This window comes from Budorcas taxicolor, chromosome 13, assembly GCF_023091745.1.
Source record: "Budorcas taxicolor isolate Tak-1 chromosome 13, Takin1.1, whole genome shotgun sequence".
Taxonomy (NCBI): Eukaryota; Metazoa; Chordata; class Mammalia; order Artiodactyla; family Bovidae; genus Budorcas; species Budorcas taxicolor.
In genome coordinates, this window is record NC_068922.1 from 73464838 (window position 1) to 73473479 (window position 8642).

Below are 8642 nucleotides of genomic sequence, written 5' to 3' on the forward strand. Positions count from 1 at the left end.
ATTTGGATTTTGCAAGTGCAGTGTGAAACCAGCAGGTGGCACTGTTGTCCTCCCAAGCATTGAGTATTTATAGTTAAACAGTACGGGTGCTTAAAGAAAATCTTCACTTTTTCATGTTCTCAGGATCAGAACAGAGTTGAGAGTCATTGCTGTCCTCCATATTTCATCCTCATTTTACAGATGGGGAAACCGAGGCTCTGAGAGAGAAGCCCCAGGAAACAGAGCAGGTTGATGACAGCATCTGATTTGAATCCTATACTTTTGATGCAAAGTCTTGGGCTCTGAGATTCTTTTAATTTTCTACTTCATAGTCTTTAACACTCTTAATTCCCTGCTATGTGTAGGTAGCATATGTGTGTGTGTTACAAAGGGCGGGATTGAGGGTAGGGAGTGGATGGGGTACATAGTGTATTCTTGCTGTGAATAAGGTCAAAATCTCTGTTCCCCAAATCTCCCAGTTTACCAGCTCTCATGCTGCCTGAGAGCCCACTGTGGGGGTGGGGGGGAGGGAGGAGCAAGTCTTTTGATTTAATTCTTCTGGGAACATTGAACTTTGAGTTTCTCTCTCTCTCTCTTCTGTTTCTTTGAAGTTGAGTTTCTTTAAATAGAAAGTCATCATGACCACAGTGTGGGTAATATTCTCAGACACCTTCCTCCCTGGGGAGGATGCTGATGGCTGTGGGCACAGACCATGAAGACGGCAGAGGAGAGAGGAAGTGGTTTTAAGGGGAATGAAACCAGCAGGGCGACATCTCCTGAGTTCTGCAACAGCCCTGACCATATTCACCCAAAAAGGCTCTGTTCCAGACCCCAAGGGACAAAGGCAGGTTGGATGGCCGTGCCACAATGGTTTCAGTGGTAAATTGGTGAACACCTGTTACAACTGGTTGCTCGCTCCCTGGGGTGGGAGAGGAGCAGGTAAAGTCCAGGGGTGAGGGTGGGGGCTAAGGCAGAGCCTTGGGACCAAATTCTTTATGGACTCACTGGTGCTAGAATTTTAAAGTGGGACCCACTCTGCCAAGTTCATCCCAAGCCCCTATCAGGTTCTAAGCATCCCCTCGCCACCCTGGCTGGTGTCTGTAAATGCACACCCCTAGCAGCTCATCCTGGGTGGGAGTATCCTGGACTCAGCTGGTTTTGTGGCCCTTGACTTACCATGGCTCCAATTATGATTGTTTTCACTTTGCCCGGTGAGAAAGCAATACACATTCAGTAGAAACCGTACTTTAAACCCTGATCCTTTTCTGGGCTGGCGATAGGCACTCTGGTCTTCTCTCCTGATGCTAGGGCCACGGCAACGAGCCTCGGTTTTCGGTCCACCAGGTGACTGAGGGTAAGCAACGGATAAACTGAAAACCATTCTGTTTTTCACTTTCATTACAGTATTAATAAATTACACGAGAGATTCAACAGTTTATTATTAAATAGGCCTTGTGTTAGATGATTTTGCCCAACTCTAGGCCAACGTAAGGGTTCTGAGTACATTTAAGGTGGGCTAGAATACCATCAGGGCTTCTCAGCTGGCTGAGACGCAGGTTCGAGCCCCAGAGGAGGAAATGGCAACCCACTCCAGTGTTCTTGCCTGGAGAATCCCACGGACAGAGGAGCCTGGTGGCCTACAGTCTGTAGGGTCGCAGAGTCTGACACGACTGAAGCGACTTAGCGTGCATGCACACAGGATAGCATCACCAACTCAATGGACATGAATTTGCGCAAACTCCAGGGGACAGTGGAGGACAGAGGAGCCTGGCATGCTTTAGTCCGTGAGATCACAAAGAGTCAGACATGTATGTTTCCCTTGTGGCTCAGCTGATAAAGAATCCACCTGCAACGCAGGAGACCTGGATTCCATCCCTGGGTTGGAAAAATCCCCTGGAGAAGGAAAAGGCTACCTACTCCAGTATTCTTGCCTGGAGAATTCCATGGACTATATAGTCCATGGGGTTGCAAAGAGCCGGACAAGACTGAGTGACTTTCACTTGGTAGGTTAGGTGAATTAAACAAATTTTCAGCTTCAATTATTTTCAACTTATGATGGATTTGTTGGGACATAGCCCTATTGTAGGTCAAGAAAGATGTGTATGTACATATATTTTGTGTATATGCATACCTTCCCTTCTCCTCACACTAATAATGCGTATGTATTTCCAGAGGGGTCACCTTAAAATGAAGGAATGCAGAGCTGACAGCGATTTTTCAGACAATGGCCAAGCAGTATGAACACTAGTTGCATGACTTGTGTGACTTTGTCTAGTTCAAGGCACTTAACCTCTTTGTACCTCAGCTCCCTCTTCTGTAAATGGGGGAAATAGGATTGGTTTTCATAAGACGTCATGCTGCTGCTGCTGCTGCTAAGTTGCTTCAGTCATGTCCGACTCTGTGCCACCCCATAGACAGCAGCCCAGCAGGCTCCCCCGTCCCTGGGATTCTCCAGGCAAGAACACTGGAGTGGGTTGCCATTTCCATCTCCAATGCATGAAAGTGAAAAGTGAGAGTGAAGTCGCTCAGTCGTGTCCGACTGTTAGCGACCCCATGGACTGCAGCCCACCAGCCTCCTCCATCCATGGGATTTTCCAGGCAAGAGCACTGGAGTGGGCTGCCATTGCCTTCTCCGAAGATGTCATGAGAAATAAGATAACATATGGAACACACTTTCGGCAGTGTCCCCAAGTGAACCAGTTTATATGGACTTTTGTTGCCATTTTTATTCCAGAAGCACATTTTAAAATTCTTTAATATTTATTTTTGTCTGAATAGGCTCTTATTTGCGCATGCCGGAGCTTTTGTTGCGGCATGTGGGATCTAGTTCCCTGACCAGGAATTGAAACTGGGCTCCCTGCCTTGGGAACATGGAGTCTTAGCCACTGGACCTCCAGGGAATTCCCCAGAAGCACTTTTAGAGACGATCCAAACACTGCAGGCTTCTTCCAATGTACAGATGAGGAATTTGATGGTCCAGAGGAGATAAGTGAGAGGGGCTTCCCTGGTGGCTCAGAGAGTAAAAATCTTCCTGCAGTGCAGGAGACCCAGGTTCGATCCTTGGGTTGGGAAAATCCCTGGAGAAGAGAATGTCTACCCACTCCAGTGTTCTGGCCTGGATAACAGAGGAGGTAAGCGAACTTCCTGTAATTGTTTTCTCCGTTACGCAGGCTGTAACCATATTGTTTATTGTCCCACAGTTTCCATGGGTCAGGAGTCCAAGCATGGCTTGGCTGGGTCGTCTGCTCAGCCCCAAGGCTGTCATCAAGGTGTCAGTCAGGGCAGCAGTCTCTCCAAGGCACATGGTTGTTGGAAAAATCCACGTCCTCGAAGCTGTAGAACTCACGGCAGCTTGCTTGTTCAGGGCCAACAAGAGAGCACCACTCTCTTCAGGAAGGTTCCAGACCCTCTTTTACATATCTTCAACTGTTTTCCTTTAGCCACGGGCTTTACTGTCTGAATATTTGCAACTATTATTCTATACACAAATTTAATTTCTTACAAAACTCTATATTGCATATTGGTAGGTCACTTCGCTCTGCATTTTTGCCACATTTCCATCAAGAAGTATTTCCCCAAATCACAGTCTGCCTTGTTGTTGTTCAGTTGCTGTGTCCAGCTCTTTGTGATGCCATGAACTGTAGCCTGCCAGACTCCTCTGTCCATGAGATTGCCCAGGCAAGAATACTGGAGTGGGTTGCCATTTCCTTTTCCAGGGTAATCTCCCTTTTTACTAACTCAAAAACTAATTTCGAACCTTTATTACATCTGCAGAACCCCTTCACCTGTGCTGCCCAATGTGACCTTCCTATCCATCATTTTTGGAGATCATGCCCACACTCAAGGGGAGGGGATAGACAGGTCATATTCACTAGGGAGGTAGAAATATTGGGGGCCACCTTGGAATCCTGACCATCTCACTCTCCCAAACCACATAACAGATTATTGGCAAGGAGAAATCTGTTTGGCCTGAAGGTCTCCCCATGCCCCAGAAAGGAACTTCCCCATTTCCATCAAGAAGTATTTCCCCAAATCACCATCTGCCTCAGAAGATTGGCAGGATCATGAACAAAACTGGCCCAATGTTGTCCAACACTGCTTTGAATCCCCAGCCCAATTCTCAGAAATAATATATCAGTTTCCACTCAGGGTTAGCATTCCAGGTAAATTAACCCCTGTGGAGGTGACCAGCAGTGGGACTGTAAGAACCAGCCTTTAAGATGGTATCTGAGTAGTCTTGCTTCCTAGTATTCCTACCCTCCTGCAGTCCCCTCTTGCAGCGAATAGGGCTGACTCTTGTGACCAATGAGATTTAGTAGAAAGGACAGTGAGCTTCCACCTGGCTCTCTTAGATGACTCTCTGGGAAAAGCCACCTGCTCTGACATGAGGATGCTCAAATCAGCCCTCTGGGGGTCATCATGGCAAGGGACTCTTATCAACAGCCAATACCAACTTGCCTGACAAGCGCGTGCACCATCTTGGAAATGGATCCTCCAGCCCAGTCAAGCTTTCAGAAGACTGCCACTCTGGCCAACGATTTGACTACAATCCCACGAGACCCCAGAGCCACCTAGCTCACTCCTGATCCACGGGAACTATTTTTTGTTGTTTACTCACTCAGTTGTGTCCAACTCTTTGTGACCCCGTGGACTGTAGCCTGCCAGGCTCCTCTGTCCATGGGATTTTTCAGGCAAGCATACTGGAGTGGGCTTCCATTTCCTTCTCCAAGGGCTCTTTCCCACCCGGTGATGGGGTCCACATCTCCTACACCGGCAGGCGGATTCTTTGGCCCTGAGCCACAAGGGAAGCCCAATGTGGGAACTTCGTGAGATCTTTATGTTGCCATAAACTCCTAAGTTTGGGGTAATTTAACACAGCGATAAAAGATACAGGGTCTCTGGAACCCACACCTAACCCAAAAGAAGTGCCTGTGATGAGAATACAGTGCCACTTATGGAGCGCTTCCTAGGGACCAGGTTCTGACCTACCATCCCAGAGGATGCTGGAGACCAAGGCAATGGCTGCTGCTGCTGCTAAGTCGCTTCAGTCTTGTCAGACTCTGTGCAACCCCACAGACAGCAGCCCACCAGGCTCCCCCGTCCCTGGAATTCTCCAGGCAAGAACACTGGAGTGGGTTGCCATTTCCTTCTCCAATGCATGAAAGTGAAAAGTGAAAGTGAAGTCACTCAGTCGTGTCCGACTCCTAGCGACCCCATGGACTGCAGCCTACCAAGCTCCTCCGTCCTTGGGATTTTCCAGGCAAGAGTACTGGAGTGGGGTGCCATTGCCTTCTCCAAGGCAATGGCTAACGAAGCTGAAATCCAAATCCCGGGGTTCTGACCCAATCTCACACCGTCCAGCCTAGTCCTGCCACACTCGACATGTTCCACATCTACTCTATCTGATAGAGAAACCACCAGCCACACGTGGCTCTTGAGAACTTGAAATATGGCTGGTGCCACTGAGGAACTGAATTTTAACTAATTTTAACTTAAATAGTCACACGTGACAAATGACCACTGGATTGGATAACGCAGATAGAACAGATTGGAGGGCCTTCTGCAAGATTCCAGTGGTTACGACTCTGAGCTTCCACTGCAGGAGGCGTGGATTTGATCCCTGGTCAGGGAAGGTCCGCATACCATGCAGTGCAGTCAAAAAACAAATAACAGATTCCAGTTGCAAGTGCAGAGACCCACTCAAGCTTCATGGGCCTCAGGAGGGATCTGAAACCAGGCTCCTTACTTCAAAGGGAGTGCGGCCTGAAGGGGCCCTGGGTAGCATAAACTCTCAGATGGGCAGTGATGAGAAACTCCAGATCTTGACTGCAAGGATTCAAATCCCGCCTCTACTGTTGGTAAGCTGTGTCTCTTTGGGCAAGTTTTTTAACTTCTTAGCTGCAGTTTCCCTGTCTATAAGATGGGACTACTAATAGTACCTACTTTGTTGAATTATTGTGACGATTCAGCAGGTACAGCGGTAAAGGACAGAATGGGTTCCTGGCATGCACGTTTGTGATGTGAGGGTTAGCTTCCACTACCAATTCTTCTTTGCATCCTTTCCTCAACCCCAACGAACCACTGGGCCACGAAGCACCAAAGGAAGACCACCGAAGTTCAAGCATGGCATGGACTTGGACTCGAAGTCCAAGTCCCGGCATGAAGGTTTAGCTCTGCACAGACAAGCAAAGTTTGGTTTGCCCTCTCGGTAAAAAGGATCTTTCCCACCTCAGAAGGGGCTTCCCTGGTGACTCAGATGGTAAAGAATCTGCCTGCAATGTGGGAGACCTGCGTTCAATCCCTGGGTTGGGAAGATCCCCTGGAGAAGGGGGTGGTAACCCACTCCAGTATTCTTGACTGGGATTCCATGGACAGAGGAGCCTGGCAGGCTACAGTCCATGGGGTTGAAAGAGTAGGACACAGCTTAGTGACTAACACTGTCACTTTCACCCACCTCAGAGGGTTGTTATGAGGATCAAAAGAGGTGTCAATGCCATCTGTCCAGAGACCACCAGCTATGATGCCCAGAGGCCAAGGTGACGTGTGTAAGGCAGATGGACAGACTGGCAAAGGAGACAGCCCGCATCTAAGTGAGCACCTGCCCACATGCAACTCCCTATGGTTACCTGAGTTGCCAGTTCTCGATTTCTTCCCCTCTCCCCCCACAAGAAAAACAGGGAATCTGGATTTTTCCGTGAAACATCCTCACTTCCATAGTTGGCAAGGAATCCAAGGATTTCTGTGTTTGTTTTTTAAACACGGGGCCGTCTAAACAAATCTCCGAGGTAGGCAGGCCATGGCCGCAGGCCACGGTGTGCACGTTCTGACTTTCTTCCCTCCTTTCCGGGCCCTTTCTTGGCTTCTTATATATCTCTGCCTTCCGGTGTCTGGCAGCAATTATCTCAGGATTCGCTGAGATCAAGGGAAAGGATGACGTCTGACGAGCTTTGAAATGATGAAGGGAGGCGATCTAGAAAGTACTAGGTTTTATTATCTTTTTATCAAAAAATCAGTAACAGACAACGTGAGGTGCTCACTCCCAACAAGGCCAGAGGAAAAGGGACATGGGGGGAGGAAGAGGACCCAGCCAGCTGGGACCCTGGGGTCACAGAAGGGGAGGGAAGCAAGGGTAGCGCCCCTCCATGGGGTCAGGAGATGTGGTCTGGCCAGCCTGAGCCACTAGGCCTCTCCTCTCTGGACAGGATAAGCCCCAGAGCCAGGCCCTGATCAGCCCTCCCGGTCCCCCTTTGTCTAGAGGGACAAAGGTCATCCTAACCAGGCTGAGCCTGTGACTTATTAAACCAGTTTAGTTCTCGAGCTGTGCTGTCAACAGATGCCAGTGGGCTCTACTTGTCTGTCTGGTACACCAGCCACTGGCCCCACGTGGCCACTGAGCACTTGAAATGTGGATTAGTATAATTGAAGAACGAACTTTAACTTCCTGTCATTTTAACTGATTTCAGTGTGGCCGGCACTTGCCATGTTGGATAGCACAGCTCTCCGATCTTCTCTTAAATTTGGAGACCACAAATGAAGGTACCCCAGCTGGGCTCAAAGCAAAAGCTAGAGAGAAGGTTTCCAGCCCAGTCAGGAGAAGGCACCAAGAAACAGGACCAGAAAAAGAGGCAAAAATCCACTCAGCCCCACAAACATTCACTCACTCGACCACCCAGCCAACTTCACACAGGAATATATCACACTATTTCCTGAAAAAATATATTTATCTATTTTTCTAGAACCAAGGAAGAATAATAATATATTACATAAAAGAGACACAAATATCCCACCATCCCCTACGTTATAGTTTGGGATTTGCTAAAAAAAAAAAAAAAAAAAACACCTATATTTCAGCAAAAGCTTCTTAGAGGAAGCAGCTTCAGAAAGGGCCAAGGTTATGAGCAGGGAAGTAGGAAGAATTAAAGAAACAAAAGCACGGGCGAAAAAAGAAAAAAGGCAAAAGAGGGAAAGAAAGGCCCTGTCTGAAGCTATAAATAGTAGTAAAAAATTAATAAAAATTATATCTCCAACTCTTCTCTCATTTTCGAGTAACAAAAACAAAAACACCATTAAATACAAACTTAGCAGGTACTGTGGAAAGGTGCAAGAGGGCAGAGAAAGCCTTGGTTTCTGTGTACTCTTGCCCACAGAGAGAGGCTCTGTACAAAGGAATGAACAATTTAAAAAAAATACCCCACTAAAAATAGACTTAAGAATATTCTACAAGTCTGATTCAAGATGAACTTTCAGCTCCTCTCCCCAAATAAAAAAGGTTGACTTCCAAAAGTCACTTGGAAGAGCCTAGAATGGCCCAAGGTGTACCACAGACTCCCACAGTGTGGCTGCAGGTGCCTTTGATGGCCACATCTCAAGGTGCAGACAGATGGTTCTGGTTCCTTCTCCCAGCTCCTGGCCGAGGGGCCAGGCTGTGGAAGGCAGGCCAGGGGGAAGGCTGGCAGGTGGGCCAACCTCCAGCAGGACTTGTACAATAGCTTAGAAAGACTCTGGATCAGACCTGTTCAGTACAGGCTCTAAGCTGGGCCTAGATTCTAAATGGGAAGATGAAGAAACAGATCCAACCCCAGACTTGCCTTGAGAAAGGCCAAGTTTAACCCCATTTATCTGCTGGGACAAGTGGAGGCCCAGAGAATCAAGAGGCAAGCAGG